The sequence below is a fragment of the Trichosurus vulpecula genome, chromosome 1 (genome assembly GCF_011100635.1).
Source record: "Trichosurus vulpecula isolate mTriVul1 chromosome 1, mTriVul1.pri, whole genome shotgun sequence".
Lineage (NCBI taxonomy): Eukaryota > Metazoa > Chordata > Mammalia > Diprotodontia > Phalangeridae > Trichosurus > Trichosurus vulpecula.
Window position 1 is genome coordinate 107,124,195 of NC_050573.1, and position 17,076 is coordinate 107,141,270.

Below are 17,076 nucleotides of genomic sequence, written 5' to 3' on the forward strand. Positions count from 1 at the left end.
CAGATTTGTCAAGCATATCATTTGTACCTTTATTCAGCTCATTGATAAAAAATTTAAACACCTCCAGGCCAGGCATGAATTCCTAGGGTGATTCACTGGAGACCTTGTTCCAAATTGGCATTTGTACCACTGAAAATAACTATGATCTTTGTTAGGCCATTCAACCATTTCCAAGTCTACCCAGTTATGCTATAATCTTAGCTTATTTGTTCTATTTAGTATTATTTTATTCATTTATAATTGGCATATGAATTAGCTTGTCCCTTTATTATAAATAATAGGCACTTTTATAAGTATGGGCATAGTATTGCCTTTTTTAAAAAGTTGCTTTGGGGGTCCTCAGAAGAGGCAGTATGATGTAGGGGAAAGAACCGTAGACAATTTTAAAAGATCTGAATTCTGTCTTGCCTGTGTTGGTGTGTGACCTAGGGAAAAATCACTTAACACTGGACCTCATTATCTTTATCTATAAGTATATAAGCGTCTGCTACATAAAACTTACCCAGCTGACACATTTTCCTTTTTTTGTTGCTAGTACTACCATTCTCCCAATGATCTTTGACTCTTCCTTCTTTCTCACTCTCCTCCATTCAATTAGTTGCCAAGTCTTTTGATTTTATCTTCATAACTTCACTCATACTCATCCATAGTCATTAACCTAGTTCAGGCCCTTGTCACCAATTGCTTGCACTGTTGTAATAACCTCCTAATTGTGCTTCTTGCTTTCAGTTTTTTCTCTCTTCAATCCATTCTCTGAACAGCTACCAAAATAATGTAGGGTAAGGGTCTAATAACTGTGTTACTCTTCTGGTTAAAAGCCCTTTGGCCTTTAAGATAGACTACAAATACTTCATCCTGGCATTTGAAGCACTTTATAGTCTGGATATTCTTTCAAATAATTTAGTATCCCAAGTCTTCAATCTGCTCCATTCTTTTTTTAAACAGTGCTTTTTAAAAATTCATTTTGAGCTTAAATATAAAATGATAAAAAAAATTTCCATGTACACAGCACAACATAAAAGAGGATTCACCATGAAAACATGAATTTCTATTTCATATTGTTTACTTTTTAAAAATATGTAATAAATATTACAACATCATTTTCAAAGCTACTCTGCTACTCTGAGCTTCCTTTTAAGTTTTCTTTTGTTCTCTGCTGTGCACTTTTTGGTTTTTTTTCTCCTTCCCTCCCCATACAGACCTAGAGAAGCTACCATTAGACACAAAAATGTGGATAGCATCTTCCTTCATATGTCTTTTGTAGTTGGTTTGAGTATTGTTCCTAGAACAATATTGGTGTTACTGTGTACAGCATTCTCTTGGTTCTACTCATTTTGCTTTTCATTATTTCATGCTAGTCTTTTCATGTTTTTCTAAAATCAGCCAGCTCACTATTTCTTATGACACTGTAGTATTCCATCACACTCATATACCATAGCTGTTAAACCATTCCCTATCTGAGAGGCATCCCTTCAATTTTCAGTTCTTTGCCACTACAAAGAGAACTGCCATAAATATTTTAGAACATAAAAAGTTCTTTTCCTTTCCCCCGATCACCTTGGGAACCAGACCTAATAATGTGATTGCTGGGTCAAAGAGTATACATAGTTTTATAACTCTTTGGGGACAGTTCCAGGTACTACTCCAAAATGGTTGGATCAGTTCACGGTTCCACTAACAGTGAATTAATGTCCCAATTTTCCCACACTCCCTCCAACATTTGTTGCTTTCCCTTTCTGGTGACTCTACTCTCCCAACTCCATCTCAGCTGCAGTCTTGATTTTTCCATCATTCATAAGTGTTACATTTCCATGAATTGAGAAGTCTAAAACCCTTTATCTAGTTCTGTAGTCTTTGGTCATTCATCTTCCCCTAAACTCTCTCAATTTTCTTATACTACATTCTTCTTTACATTCTCTGTCGTCAAGTCACATAAAATGTTTCTTCTCTTGTCTCTGCCTTGATACTGCCTTTCCGTACTTTTTCAGCTCATCTGGCTCTTGGAATTCCTTGGTTTCCTTTTATAGGAAGCCTGTCCTGGTACATTCAGCTACTATTGTCTTCCTATCCAAGAGTACTTCATTTCTGCTTTCTTTGTGCCTTGTGTAAATATGTTGTTTTTCCCACTGGGGGAAGGGAACTTGAGTGCAGGGACTGTTTCATTTTGTTTTTGTATTCCCAGCACTTAAGCACTGTGCCTGTTCTATAGTAAACATTTAATAAATGCTGCTTCTTGTTTTCCTGGGCCATTTCCTGGGCTTCCTCTCCCCATCAAGCCTTTACTTGTATTGAAGAAAACATTTAAGCAAAACCTTACAGATAAAGCACCTCCTCTCATATTTCACTTATTATTAGTTACCCACCTCTCAACAGAGATGAGAGAAATATGTTTCATCCTCATCTATGAAACAAAGATAGTCATTACAGTTAACTGGAATTCATCTGCCTGTTAGTGTTCTTTTTAACTTACTATATTTATTGTCTCTCTTGTTCTCCTGGTTTTGTTTTCCTCAGATTGCTACTCTTTTTTTCCCTTTAGGTTAGACTTATTTAAATTTCTCCAGTTATGAAATGGGAAATAATAATTTTCAAGGGTAGTATGAAACCCTTAAAGTACTTGGACAGCCCTTGTGTGATAGTAGCTATTAGCTTGATACATATACCATAAGCTTAATAGTACACGAATTGGGAATTCAATGACACATTGCAACTGAACCACTCATATACAATGTCTCATTGGTGTATCCTGTTGCTCCTCATATAGATTTATTCAAAATAGTTTGGCTTTAATATTGAGAGGAAGGGGAGTTTAAAAAAAAGGCTGTATTGATGTCCTGGTTGCTAGAAAAATTCTGTTTTTGTTGAAATGTGTGTGAGGTAAAGAAAATGTGAAGACTTCACAGAGAAGATATGCATAGATATATATACTAAGAAATGTTTAAAAATCAAGAAATAGGGAAATAGGGAAGTGAAAAAAATTCTGAGGCCGTGAGAGTCTAATGGCTCAGCCTCTGGGAGAGTTTACCCTGAAACTTTTTGTCCTTTCTTCTGGTTCTGGTTTAAAGATTTGCTCAGTAAGAATAGGGTCACTGTGACCTGCTTTCCTTTACTGTAAAAGTACTGCAAGAGAATGGAGAGGGTCTCCCCCTCCCCTTATCCTGTTCTCCTTCTTTAGATTTATAGATGTCACCTCAGTTGTAATCATTAAGGGAATGGGAATTGGAGTTTCTGTGCCTCAGTTTCCTGGTTCTTTGTCTAGCTTTCATGCTCAGATTGTAAGCCCACCTCCCAGCCAATGGTGAGAAGGGTGGGCGGGAATTCTCTCGTGTTAGGTATAATTATTGGTGCTTTACCCCTTGTAAAGTGCCTCCCTTGCTAGATCTGTTCTAGCAGAGGATGCCCTATTCTCAAGAATCAAATAAAATTTATTTTTGTTCCCACTCCGAGATGGCTCCTTATTATAAATTTAATTGGTGAGGGTCTTTCATCCCACACAAATGGAACTTAAAAAATAGGAGAGGGAAATCAGGATCACCACCTCCTAAAGGCATTCCAGCTCTACTTACAAGGGTGGATTGTTAATGGATTACCTCTTCTGGAATTAATTTACCATTATAAGACTTCTTGATAAATAAAGAAGAATCAAAGCTGTGTGTATAAAAGTACACATTTGATTACTTGTCTTATCTATGGGATAAGCATCTAATATATAATGCCTGGTACATAGTAAACACTTAATAAATACTTGTTGACTTGCTTTGGAAAAAAAATGAAAGCAGTTGTTGGAAAATTATTTTAGTGGCATCTTCTAATCATTGAGAACAACAGTTGTATCTTACGTAGGGAATTGTTTCTTTGTTGGCATAGCAATAATTTTCTGAGAAAGGGTAATTTGGTTAATTCAATGCCCTGAGTTTTTTTTTTTTTAGATCATTAATTTTAACTAAAAGGACTAGTTCATTTAAGTCTCTACCTCCATGCTTTCATCTCAGAGGGGAAGGTATCTCTTAACTAAATTGAATCTCCCTCACCAGTGCCCTTGATCCCATCCTTTTCTGACATCTCAGTGGCCTTGCTCTTATACTCCCTACTTCTTCAGTGCCTTAACCCCTATTGCCTTTAACATTGTTAAGGTCTGTCGTATTTGGAAAACTCTGAATCCTGCAGTCTTTTATAGTTATTGACCTGTTTTTCTTCTTTCTTTCACTACCAAACTTTTCATTGAATTATACTTGTAGCCTCTATCCCTTATCACTTTATTTGGCAAAACTTGGAGAAGGGTGCTATAAGACACCTAAAAATCAGCATCACCTTTTAAGAGTTTTCATTTTCCCTTCATGTTTCAGTCTTAATAGCTATAATTTCCAGTGCATATCTGACCTTGAACTACATTCAGAAGAATCCATTCTTCAGGTGATTACTCATCCTTAGTTCTGTTGATTATTATCTCCTTTACTCTAACTTCTTCCTCCACTACTAAAACTTTTTCTCTGGCAGAAACCTCCCAATAGTCAACATCCTTTAATTAATTAACAGCAGCCTTTTATTAATTCTCATTCTTGACCTTTCTACTGCATTTGACACCTTTGACTGCCTCTACTTTGACCTCATTCCCTTCACTTCCTCTTAATTATTTTATTTCTCCTACTTGAAAATGGTGTTTCTTTTGACTCTTCATCCTTTGTCTTGCTATTTGTGGGAGTTCTCTATGCCTCAGTTTTTGACCTTTAACACATCTTTTCGAATTGCTATCTTAAGAGAGTATTCGTCATACATTCTCATTTATATAGAGGGCATTTAAGGTTTGGAAAGTGTTTTATGTACATTATTTCATTTTGTCATTGGAACTGATGGGGTATAGGTTACTGATACTGATGGCATATAGGCTCTGGGAGCCCCCTTGAACTCTCCTTGAATCTTCCCCCTTGACTGAGGCCATAGGCCTTTGCTAGGCCCAAACTCTTAACCTAGCCTAGCCCTCCATTGTCTGGCTACTTCCCACCCTTGATCCTTTCAAAATATCTATGCCCAAATCTGTTACCCTTAAACTAGTCTAGCCCTCCATTGTTTGTCATCTTCTGGTAGCCTTCAGCTATTTCCCACCTTAATCCCATTCATGGAGTCTGACCTCTAGTTACCCCAGTTCCATCTAGGTCCTCTTAGATTCCTCCTCAAGACCTGCCCTAAACCCACCCTCCTGTGACCCCCAGAACTAGCCCTACATCCCTCCCACAGTCTTTCTGTATATAAGATCCATCTTGCCTCCATAAAGGGGCTCAGATTCAATCTACCTGAATCTGGGCCACTTGTCAGACAAGCATCATAAATGGTGAGCTTTCTTAAGACTCTACCCAATATGGCAAATCTTTAATAAACTTTATTTTTCTCTTTGGCTGAAAGAAGACCTGAACAGAATTCATTTGGCAGGACCCACATGTCGGTATTTTGGGATCCTGTGCACCCCTAAACTTCAACATATGGTTCCCTAACCCTCAACAGAACCACTTTATTGCAAGCTAAAAAACTCTTCAAGGGCTGGAAAGCAGGGACTTGTGTGAGCTCCCTGCCAGGTCCCTCCAAAAACCTATAAAAAATGGCTCTGAACAAGTTCTAGAACTGCAGAACCCACAAAATAGCAGAGGGAAGCAGGGATACAGCCCAGGACAGCCTGGATGGTCCCTGGATAAGGTCTATTGTGCACGGAGTGGGGAGTGGAGCTCAGCATGGGCGGCAGCAGGACCAACTAGGCCAGGAGCCGGGCGGTACAGTCTCTAGCGCCCTGAATCAGTGAGCTGTGGCAGTTACCAGACTTCTCAACCCACAAACGCCAAAGACAACAGAGAAGGTTAGTGGGAGAAGCTGCAGGGACAGAGGGAAGGAGTTCCAGGTTTGGCCACCGCCCCGGGGGCAGAGGAGGTGGGGCAGCTACAGAACTACAGCTGCAGTTACTTCGGGCCCCAGGCCCACCTGGTGGAAGGAATTAAATGGTGGATCAGAGCAGGAGTGCAGAATCTGCTTAAGATTTTTGTCAGTTCCGGGTTGGCGGTTCTTGGGGAAGGAGGAGTGCTGGGGTGGCAGAGCTGGCTGTATAGAAATAACTCTGAAATCAACAGCGCATCCCTTCAAGCTTAGAACAAAGTACTCTTTTCTCTACAAGCAGTCATACCCTGCTGAAAAACTCAAGGATCAAGTAAGTTGGCTGGGCACATGGCCAGGCAGTGAAAATGCACTCAGATTCAGTCTCAGACTTTGGAATCTTTCTTTGGTGACAAAGAAGACTAAAACATACAGCCAGAAGAAGTCAACAAGGTGCAAGAGCCTACACCAAAAGCCTCCAAGAAAAACAGGAACTGGTCTCAGGCCATGGAAGAGCTCAAAAAGGATTTGGAAAAGCAAGTTAGACAAGTAGAGGAAAAATTGGGAAGAGAAATGAGAGTGATGCGAGAAAACCATGAAAAACAAGTCAGTGACTTGCTAAAGGAGACCCCAAAAAATACTGAAAAAAATATTAAAGAAAACAACGCCTTAAAAAATAGACTAACTCAAATGGCAAAAGAGCTCCAAAAAGCCAGTGAGGAGAAGAAGGCCTTGAAAGGCAGAATTAGCCAAATGGAAAAGGAGGTCCAAAAGACCACTGAAGAAAATACTGCCTTAAAAATTAGATTGGAGCAAGTGGAAGCTAGTGACTTGATGAGAAATCAAGATATTATAAAACAGAACCAAAGGAATGAAAAAGTGGAAGACAATGTGAAATATCTCATTGGAAAAACCAGTGACCTGGAAAATAGATTCAGAAGAGATAATTTAAAAATTATTGGACTACCTGAAAGCCATGATCAAAAAAAGAGCCTAGATATCATCTTTCAAGAAATGATCAAGGAGAACTTCCCTGATATTCTAGAGCCAGAGGCTAAAATAGAAATTGAAAGAATCCACAGATTGCCTCCTGGGAAAAGATCCCAAAAAGAAAACTCCTAGGAATATTGTCGCCAAATTCCAGAGCTCCCAGATCAAGGAGAAAATACTGCAAGCAGGCAGAAAGAAACAATTTGAGTATTGTGGAAGCACAATCAGGATAACACAGGATCTAGCAGCTTCCACGTTAAGGGACCGAACGGCATGGAATATGATATTCAGGAGGTCAGTGGAGCTAGGATCAAAACTAAGAATCACCTACCCAGCAAAACTGAGTATTATGCTCCAAGGCAAAATATAGATTTTCAATAAAACAGAGGACTTTCAAGCCTTCTCAGTGAAAAGACCAGAGCTGAATAGCAAATGTGACTTTCAAACACAAGAATCAAGAGAAGCATGAAAAGGTAAACAAGAAAGAGAAATCATAAGGGACTTACTAAAGTTGAACTGTTTTGTTTACATTCCTAGACAGAAAGATGATGTGTGTGATTCATGAGACCTCAGTATCATAGTAGCTGAAGGGAATATGCATATATATGTATGTATGTATATGTGTGTATATATATATATATGTATATGTGTGTGTCTATGCATATATGTAGGTGTATGTGTATATATATTGACAGAGGGTACAGGGTGAGTTGAATATGAAGGGATGATATCTAAAAAAATAAAATAAAATTAAGGGATAAGAGACGAGTATATTGAGAGAAGGAGAAAGGGAGAGAGAGAATGGGGTGAATTGTCTCACATAAAATGGCAAGACAAGGCGGTTCTGTGGGAAGGGAAGAGGGTGCAGGTGAGGAGGAATGAGTGGGTCTTGTTCTCCTCGGATTTGACCCGAGGGGGGAGTGCCACGCACACTCAATTGGATGTCTTGCCCCGCAGGAAAGAAGGAGGAAGAAGGTAAAAGTGGGGGGATGATAGAAGGGAGGGCAGACAGGGGGAGGATGTAATCAAAAACAAACACTTTTGAAAAGGGACAAGGTCAAGGTAGAAAATTCAGTGGAGGGGGATAGGTTGGGAAGGAGCAAAGCATAGTTAATCTTTCACAACATGAGTATTGTGGAGGGGTTTTACATGGTGATGCGCATGTGGCCTATGTTGAATTGCTTGCCTTCTTGGGGAGGGTGGGTGGGGAGGGAAGAGGGGAGAGAATTTGGAGGTCAGGGTTTTAAAAACAGATGGTCAAAAACAAAAAAAAAAGTTTTTGCATGCAACTAGGAAATAAGATACACAGGCAAGGGGGTGTAGAAATTATCTTGCCCTACAAGAGAAGATGGGAGGGGAGTGGGGTGACAGATGGGAGGGCTGACTGGGGAATGGGGCAACCAGAATATATGCCTTCTTGGAGTGGGTGGGAGGGTAGAAATGGGGAGAAAATTTGCAATCCACACTCTTTTTCACACACAATTCACACACAATTAATAAATATATTAAATAAAAAAAAAAGGTGGTGCTCATAATAGCACCTACCTCCCAGGGTTGTTGCGAGGATCAAATGAGATGATATTTGTGAAAGTGGTTAGCACAGTGCCTGGCATAGAGTAGGTGCTTAATAAATGCTTATTTCTTTCCTTCCTAAAAAAATAAAAAAAACTCTTCAAGCATTCAAATGCCTACTGTGTAGCCCAGAACCTCTTCTATGGGAAAGATACAAGATGTAGATAACGAGGCTTCTACAGTCATGGAATTTACAATCTAATAGTAAATTGATTCCTCCCCTTCCTTATAGTCAGTTAATCACCATGTATAATCATAAAAGTTAGAGACGTTTAGAAATTGTCTAATCTAATCCCTATACTTTGCAGATGAGGAGAAATGATTTGCCCAGGTTCAAACAAATAACAATATAATAAGTAGAATTGGAATTTGAACTTAGGTCTTCTTACTCCAAATTTAGCATTCTTTCCACCACTCTTTTCTGCCTCTTTTAAAAAAGGTTTAACTTCAGAGTATCTCATCAGAATGTCTCACAGAGGCAAGAGATCTGGGCTCAGATTGTTCCAGACACTAGCTGGGTGACCCTGGGCAAAGTGATTTAACCTCTTTTGTCCTTAGTTTCTTCATTTATCACATGAGGTGATTGAATTTGATGGCCTTAAAGTCCCTTTCCACCTTTAAATCTTTAATCCACACGTTGTACTTCCTTTCTGTCTCTAGGAGTGTCCACTATTGTCCTCCTAGGCAAACCACATTTGAATTGTTTGGTTTAGTTCTGGTATGAACATTACTACCCTGTGCCTATCTAGGAGAGGAGTGGGATGGGTGGGAACTGAAATACTTTAATACTAGGAAGTTGAAGGTACTACTGCTATTTAACTTACAGAAAAGATTTGCAAGAGCGGAGTAGAATGGATATGGTAGCTGACTTGACAGTTAAGGGGTTGTCATGTGCAAAGAGGTATTAGACATTTTCTAGTGAAGGGAATGAAACTAAGGAGAAAACACAGGAGGCTGTTTCACAAAACTGGAAGTGACATGAGGAGGACCTGAACTAAACATGATCATACATCTTATGATTGACTACAAATGTGGAACCATAAGATTATTGTTGTCTTTTTTCCTGTTTCCTTTCTGTTTTGATTTTAATGTGGTAATGATTCGAATGGTCTGAAATAAAACATGTACGTACATGCTACATAATCTATTTATTGTAATAACTTACTCCCAAATAACTTAATTTTAAAGAGGTTTATTGAATATTATTCAAGTATCTAGTTCCTGGTTTGCTATTTTTAAGTCTTTTATATTTTTCCCTCCATACTCCCTTTTAATAAAACACAGTGACAAAGTAGACTTGAACAATCCTGAATTTTTTCTTCCTTCAGCAGTTCGCTTTTTGTTTCTTTCGTTCCTAAAGAGCACCAGTTAGAATAAAAGGCTCCATGTAAGCTTCAGGATTGATTTGGCTTCCTTAGAAAAAGCAGGTTAAGGGATGTGGCTGGACAAATGATACAAAGGTGTTCAGTTTACATTTAGAATTTCCTTTGTTTTTCAAATCAGGGATTTGGAGCTGCTACTTTGACTCACTGAAGAGTTGGTTGATGGTCAGTATTTTCCCAGTAGGTGAGAGGTACATCAGGATATACCACAGCAGCTTTTTCAAACCTTTTCATCCTGCCTCAAGCCTCCATTGGCTCCCTCATTCTCTCAGCTAAGACTCCTGCTGAGCTATTTCACTGGAAAAATTGAGGTTCCCATTTCTCTTCTCACCTTGTATCAGTCAGATGCCTTTTCTCACTATCTCCTCTTTCACTCTTCTCTCACATGAAGAGGTGAACTTTTTCTTTGCCATGCACAAGTGATCCTCTTTCATCCTGTCTTTTCCAGCAGATTACCCCCCTCTATTCCTCTTTTATCTCTACTTTTCCACTAATCTTCAGTCTTTCCTTCTCTACTGGCTTCTTTCTTGCTGCCAGCAAGCATACCCATATCTTTCCCATTTTTAAGAAACCTTCTTGTGATCTCTTCATCTCTGATAGCTGTTGTCCTATTTCTCTCCTTCCTTTCATGGGTGCATTCCTTCAGCCTCCTTTCTTTTCACTTTTTTTTTTTTTAAACTGTGTTCTCCCACTAGGCTCACAGTGTATGTGTTATAACCTCTCACTTTCACCTCCTGTACCCAATGTATTTCCAAGTCCTATTGATTCTACTTTTATAACATCTCTCATATATGCCCACTTCTTTTTTCTGGCACTTTCTGTACTTAGGTTCAGACCCTCCTCATTTCGTGCCAGAAGTATTGCAGTAGCTTGCTTGTTGGCTGGCTCCCCACCTCATTTCATCTTACACTTGCTGTCAAATTGATCTTTCTAAAGTGCGTATCTGACCATGTCATTCCCCCTATTCAGTAGTCTCCAGTAGCTTCCTTTTCTGTTTTATCCACTAGGATAGAATATAAGATCTTCTGTTTGGTTATTAAAACCCTTTATATAACCTGGCCCCTTCCTACCTTTCCTATCTTTTTACACTTTACTAACCTCCATGTGCTCTGCAATTAAGTGATGCTCTTTGCTGTTCCTCACACAAGACATTCCGTTTTCCAGCTGGGTAAATTTTAACAGACTGTTCCCAGTTCCTAGAATGCTTTATCTTCTTATCTTGTCATCAGGAAGAAGTCTGTCCTGGTCCTGCTAGTGCCTTCTCTTTCAGAATTTATCGTGTGTGTGTGTGTGTGTGTGTGTGTGTATCACACTATTAGAATGTGAGCTCACTGAGGGCAGGGGCCAGATTTTTGCCTTTTATGGTATCACTAGCATTTAAGCACAGTGCCCAACACATAATAGGTGCTTAATAATTTGTTGAGTTGAATTGAATTGAATGGATTTGAATCTTCAGTGTACCCATTCTTTGTTCTGTCTTCAGGGATCGAGCAGGACAAGTCTTAATTTCTCCTCTTAGGTCCTTTTAGCTTGAAATCTGATTCTGTTATTTGAAAGTAACCATGATGTTTTCATGTGGTACCCCAAATTGAACACAGTATTCCAAATGTGGACTTAATGGAGTAGAGAATAGTGGCACTCTCATCTCCCTTTTTATGGTTTGTAGTTTTATTAAACCTAAGATACAGTGAGTTTGCATTTAAGTGCAAAGCACATAGATCATCTCTTCCCTCCACCACCCCCTCCCTATTATCCACTGTATAAAGAGCACAGTGACAAATAAGTTTAGATAAGAAAAAGTTCTTGCCCTCAAGGAGTTTATAGTCTAATTAGGGTAATGAAACACAGATACTTCTAATTAAAAATTTCACAAGGGTACAAAGTTCTGTGATTATGTAGAATGCTGGCTGGAGGGAGGTAGAAATGTCAATGGTGGAAAATAGATTATGCAATAATATTAACTTATTTTAGAGGTTTTCTTAGATTCCTAACTAACTTACAGAAAGAAGCATATCATAATGCACCTGATATTTAGTACTACTGATAATATTTCAACTATGCCTAATTTCCATTTATATTGTTTTTATGGAGAAAATGCTTTGCTGAATACCACTTACAGATGCCAGAAATAGTTTCTCTCACCTTAGCTATAGGTTTCCCCCTATCAGTAAGGCATTGTCTTATTGAGATGTAGGGCGTGTACTGGGAACTTGTTAACATTCTATATCTGCCTAAGAGAAAGCAGCTTTTAAAAGTTGATCAAACTCCAGGTATTCCGAATTGGGGGAAAGCTACCATGGATTTGATGTCAGGTTTTGATTTTTTGTGTGTACTGTTTGAAAGTTGAGTCTTCATAAATTGGAGACCTTATGCCCAGACAGTTCAGCATTGTATATTGTTAGATTGTATTTGTATTTTATAATATAGTACTGTATCATAAAATAATCCTGTCATGTGAAGAACTTTGACTATATAATTGAACTGAATTTAAATTTTAAAAGCTGAAGTAAGCATCATACAATCTTGAGAGTGATAAGTTGAATGATTGACACTTGGAGTTCCCTGATGAGGACAATGAAATTATTTGTAAAAAGTGGGTTGTATAGTAAAAATTAATTAGAATAAGCAAATGAGTTTCTTGGCTGTGGGCTTACCTTTTGATACAGATTTTTGTCAGTATTCATGAGTTAGTCTGTGCAAAGGAATTTTATCATCTGGTATCCATTTTTTTTGGTGATTAGCCTTTCCAGACTTAGCTAGGTAGGTTGATACTTAAATAAAAGACACATTCTGCTGCTGAGCCCTTACTCAAAGACTTTTCAGCTTGATTGGACCTTCCAGAGCTTGTGCTGTTTTAGGATAATCTTTGAGAAACTGGAGTTACATGTGCCACAGTGGAGCATAGGTTGCATTAATGGCATTGGAGTAAGAAAAATAGAGTAATTTCAGAGAGGATATATAGATACAACATTTTAAAATATAGCTTAGCTATTATTATTAAAGTGATACTGCTATGGCTTCTAATTGAGATGTTAGGTTAAGCTTGTTATGAAACCTTTAATGATAACATTTTAAGACTTAAAATGGTATAAGCATGCAGTTAAATTTTAGTATTTAACACACATTTCTTTAATTAAATTTGGCTTCTCAAACCAAATCAGATGGTTACTTATCATGAAATGTCCAAATCTTCGACAAAGTGCTTTTCTTATGACTTTTTTTTAAACTGTAGAAGCTTGTTTAATCACATCAAACATTTAGGTGGCAGTATAAGAGATGCAAACTTTGTATTGAAACTTAGAAGAATACCAGATGTTTTGAGACTTTCAAACATACCTTCAAGAACATTGGGCCTGATGGTTTCATAATGAATAATGTATTCAGTTTAACTTTTCTCATCTTGCTTCCATGTGGTGCTTGAGCCACTAGGTTATCCTACAGAAGTTATTGAAACAGCATGGTATGATACCTGTTATGTTCATTTTTATATAACTGAGCTGGGTCTTGTCTTTAACTGTCATTTCCTACAAAGTTTTTGTATTCAATGAGCAATAGTTAAATAGTTGTATTGAATGTTACAAAACAAGTAACTTAAAATTTGGTACAAGATGTATACATATAAAGGCATAATTAGCTTTATTTTTTAAAGTTGTCTTTTTCCAAAGTTTGTATAGAAGCTGAGTAGTATTTCAGAATTTTCCTTTTCTTTCTTTTTTTTAAAACAACAGATAGAGGGACAAGAACAGAAAAACCAGCACTGGCTATAGGTAAGTAAATCTTTGTGGGTATATTATTATTCAAATATGTATCAAAATTTAAAATTAAAAAAAAAATTACCTAGTTATAGTTTAAAGGAAAATTCCCACTCTTACCTAATTTAGAACTTATTAAAAATGCTACTTATAGAGAACCAGCTTTTTTGAATTCTTGGCTTTTTAATGAAACTGAATTTATTGCAACTTTTATTTTTTACCTTGCTTTCTTTAGAAGTGGGAGGGAATAATATTTTTCTTGATAACTGAATTAATTTCAGCATCCTTTTAGCTGTAAATAATAAAGTTGCTAAGAGAAACTCAAGTTTTGCACTTTTTAAAGTTTTAATTTTCTATTTGGAGAGCACACACACACACACACACACACACACACACACTCTCTCTCTCTCTCTCTCTCCCCACTACCAGATAACTTTGTCTTGATTAAAATATAACCTGATGATGATTTTGGGTCTGTGTTTACTTATTTCTCAATTTAAAAAAAAAATCATTTCTGTCTAGATAGGTTTTAAATTCATTCATTTGACCAAAAGCCTACATTACATTTTGAATCTTTTTCTTATCTCTACTCCTCAGTTTCACATCTTGCACTAGGGATGTTAAATTTTTTTAAAACCCCTACTAGTCGGTTCATCATGACAAGTGTGGCAGCTATTTAGATGTTGTTTAAAAAAAATTAATCACCTTATTCATGCCATATATCAGAGCCCAACATCAACTGGGTGACCTGGTTTTCCCTTACTAATTTATTATAATTATTTAACCCACAAGTATCTTTTCAGTCTCCTATAGAATCATGCATTGTATATTTAATGTGTTTAATAATTTTATTGGTAAGAAGTTTCTTTTTTTTTGTTGTTCTTTTATACCTTTTTTCTAGTATGTAATTTTTTAAATTATGGGTATTGTTTGTACTTTACCCTTAATAACCCGAGTTATTATTTTGAAGAAGTATTGGCTAGCAGCCATAAATGTTAATTGACTTTATGTTCTAAATAGTTGTCTAGTTTAAATCTTTAAAGCTTTTCCCCACATTTTTTCATCCTTATTGAAATTTTGGCCTCAGGGCTGCAGTGGTAAGAAAGAATATTTTCCTCAGTTACATTAATATGAAAATAATAAACTATGTTCACTATAGTAGACCTTGAACAGAGGCATTATAATGCCTACTCAAATGTGTTGCATTTGAGATTTGTACTTCTTGTACAAGACCTTTGTTACTTGATCGGTATACAGAAGGTTGAGTGGTCCAGTCTCATCATTGTGGACACTTCTCTGCCGTACAAATTGCAACTCAAATATTAGGAGAGGGTGTCCTAACTTCTGTGGCCCAAATTTTGACTAATATTGTGATGAAGAGCCTCTCCAATCTTAGCTAAGTTGGTTCTCAGATGACAAACATCATGTAAGACTACACACTTGAAATCTTTCTATCTTGATGGAATGTCACTGTCACTACCTTAGTGTATATTCTTCAGGAAAGGTTCCTAGGTAGTTTTGTATAATGGAAAGAGACCTACCTATCTGAACTAATAATAGCCACGAGACCTCTTTTCTAAGCTTTGATAGTAATTAACTTCATAACCTTGGGTGGGCCACTTACCCTCTTTGAATTTCTTTTGTAAAATGACGTTGTTTAATACAGTGATCTCTAATGGTCCCCCTCCAGCTCTAAAGTTTTATGATTCTAGTTAAGCATAATTAACCTTTTGTTTCTGGGATTCTAATGTAGAAAAGCCAATGTTATACAGTATGTAACAATTGTATGGGATGACATAAAGTCCTCTTTGATATTGACCTTATAAAACATTTTTATGTTTTCAGAAAGCTTTAAATTGAAGATTTATTAGTTGCAGTTACCTTGCCAGAGAAGTTCTTGATATTGGAGTACTTCCTGATCCAAATGGATTAGACTAGAGTTCTGTAATAGTTCTGTTATATTTAATCTGTTAATCATTCAAGATGGAGGTTACATTATCTGTACTTTAGATCCTCTAAATAAATTTCCAATAGAAGAATTCTCAGAAGGCATTGAGGCTGTCTTCCTCAAGGACACAAGCAAGAGTTTTTATCTACTCAGTGACAAATATTTATTGGGAATCTATTGTGGGGATGCGCTGTGTCACAGGTAGTGTGATAGATAAAAAGAATAATGAGTGTCCCAGTAGGTTAGTGATATTGTTGGGGAAATAAGGAATAGACATGTTTAAGTTAAAGCTGTATGTAGAAATATACACATTTGAACAGACATCTTAAATTTCTAGCAGAGATCTCTCAAGTTTGGGCAATATAAAGTAGGAAAGTGACTCTTAAATCTCCTTTTTGCATTATTTCTTGGAATTTGTTTCAAGACTGTTTAAAAAAAACAACAACTATACACTATTTAAAAAAAAAAAAGGTTAGCTCATTTTACCCAGCAGGAAAGTAGTAGGGAAAGGGGTTAAGAGAAAGGAGTGGGAGAATGGAAATAAGAGGGAGGGTAGATTAAGAGAGGCTGTGGTCAGAAGCAAAACAGACTGTTAAAGAGGGGACAGGGTAAAAGAGAGAAGGATAAGTACAAGAAAATAGGATGGAAGGAAATACAGAGTTAGCAATCATGACTGTGAATGTGAATGGGATGAACTTACCCATAAAATGAAAGTAGATAGCAGAATAGATTAGAAACCAGAATCCTGCAGTATGTTGTTTACAAGGAATATACTTGAAACAGAAATCTATATAGAGAGTTAAGATAAGGGGCTGGAGCAGAATCTATTTTGTTTAAATTTAAAGAAAAAAAAATCAAAGGTTATAGTCATGATCTCAGACAAAGCAAATATAGAATTGTACTTAAAGAAATAAACAGTGAGCCTACATTTTGCTAAAAGGTACCTTGGACAATAATGGACATATATGTCTACCAAATGGCATTGTGGAATTTTAAAAGGTTTGAGAGAAATAATTTCTGGGTAATTTAATCACTTTGTTAATAAGGCCAACATGTTTATTAATTGGCCGTCTCTCTTAGACCAAAGACCTCTCATGGTGGTGGGCTCACAGTTTATATGTCCTTTATATGTTCCTTATGGGTGGCAATCAACACTGATTAGTCAACAATTAATGAGAAAACGAATATTACAATGAAAAGTGGGCTATATTACAGTGAGGATCTTGAAGTATGTGACTTGGATCACCCAAGTCTTGTTCACAGAGACTTATCAATTTCCATATCATCTGTCTGACAAAAGGGAGGATCCACATTTTCTCAGATCTCTCTGAGCAAACACAACAATCAGAAATGTGCTGTTAGTCTAAACTTAGAATTTCTTTTACTGTCTTATTAGATCGTGGCCTGGGTACATCTTTGAGAGAGATTTCCCACACTGGTTGATTTCCGGATGAGGAAGTAGATAAAGGGAAAAACCTTGGTAGTAATATAATAATTAGCTATTAATAAATAGTCATTTTGTGTACATAGCATCTAAATTCTTAAGGGAAAAGTTAATTGAGTTTTACAGGGAGAA

General features: G+C 37.0%; 1 protein-coding gene across 7 annotated transcripts in view; it reads left to right on the forward strand.

Annotated features, from left to right (window-relative positions):
- Positions 1–17,076, forward strand: part of CYRIB (CYFIP related Rac1 interactor B) — a 124,635-nt gene that overhangs the window by 40,165 nt on the left and 67,394 nt on the right. For 6 of the 7 annotated variants that reach the window (XM_036737657.1, XM_036737640.1, XM_036737692.1 and 3 more), the window contains exon 2: positions 13,529–13,567. The exons of the other annotated variant lie outside the window; for it this stretch is intronic. The gene's annotated coding sequence lies outside the window, so the exon portion shown is untranslated. The remainder of the gene's footprint in view (positions 1–13,528; positions 13,568–17,076) is intronic. 7 annotated transcript variants of the gene reach the window in all.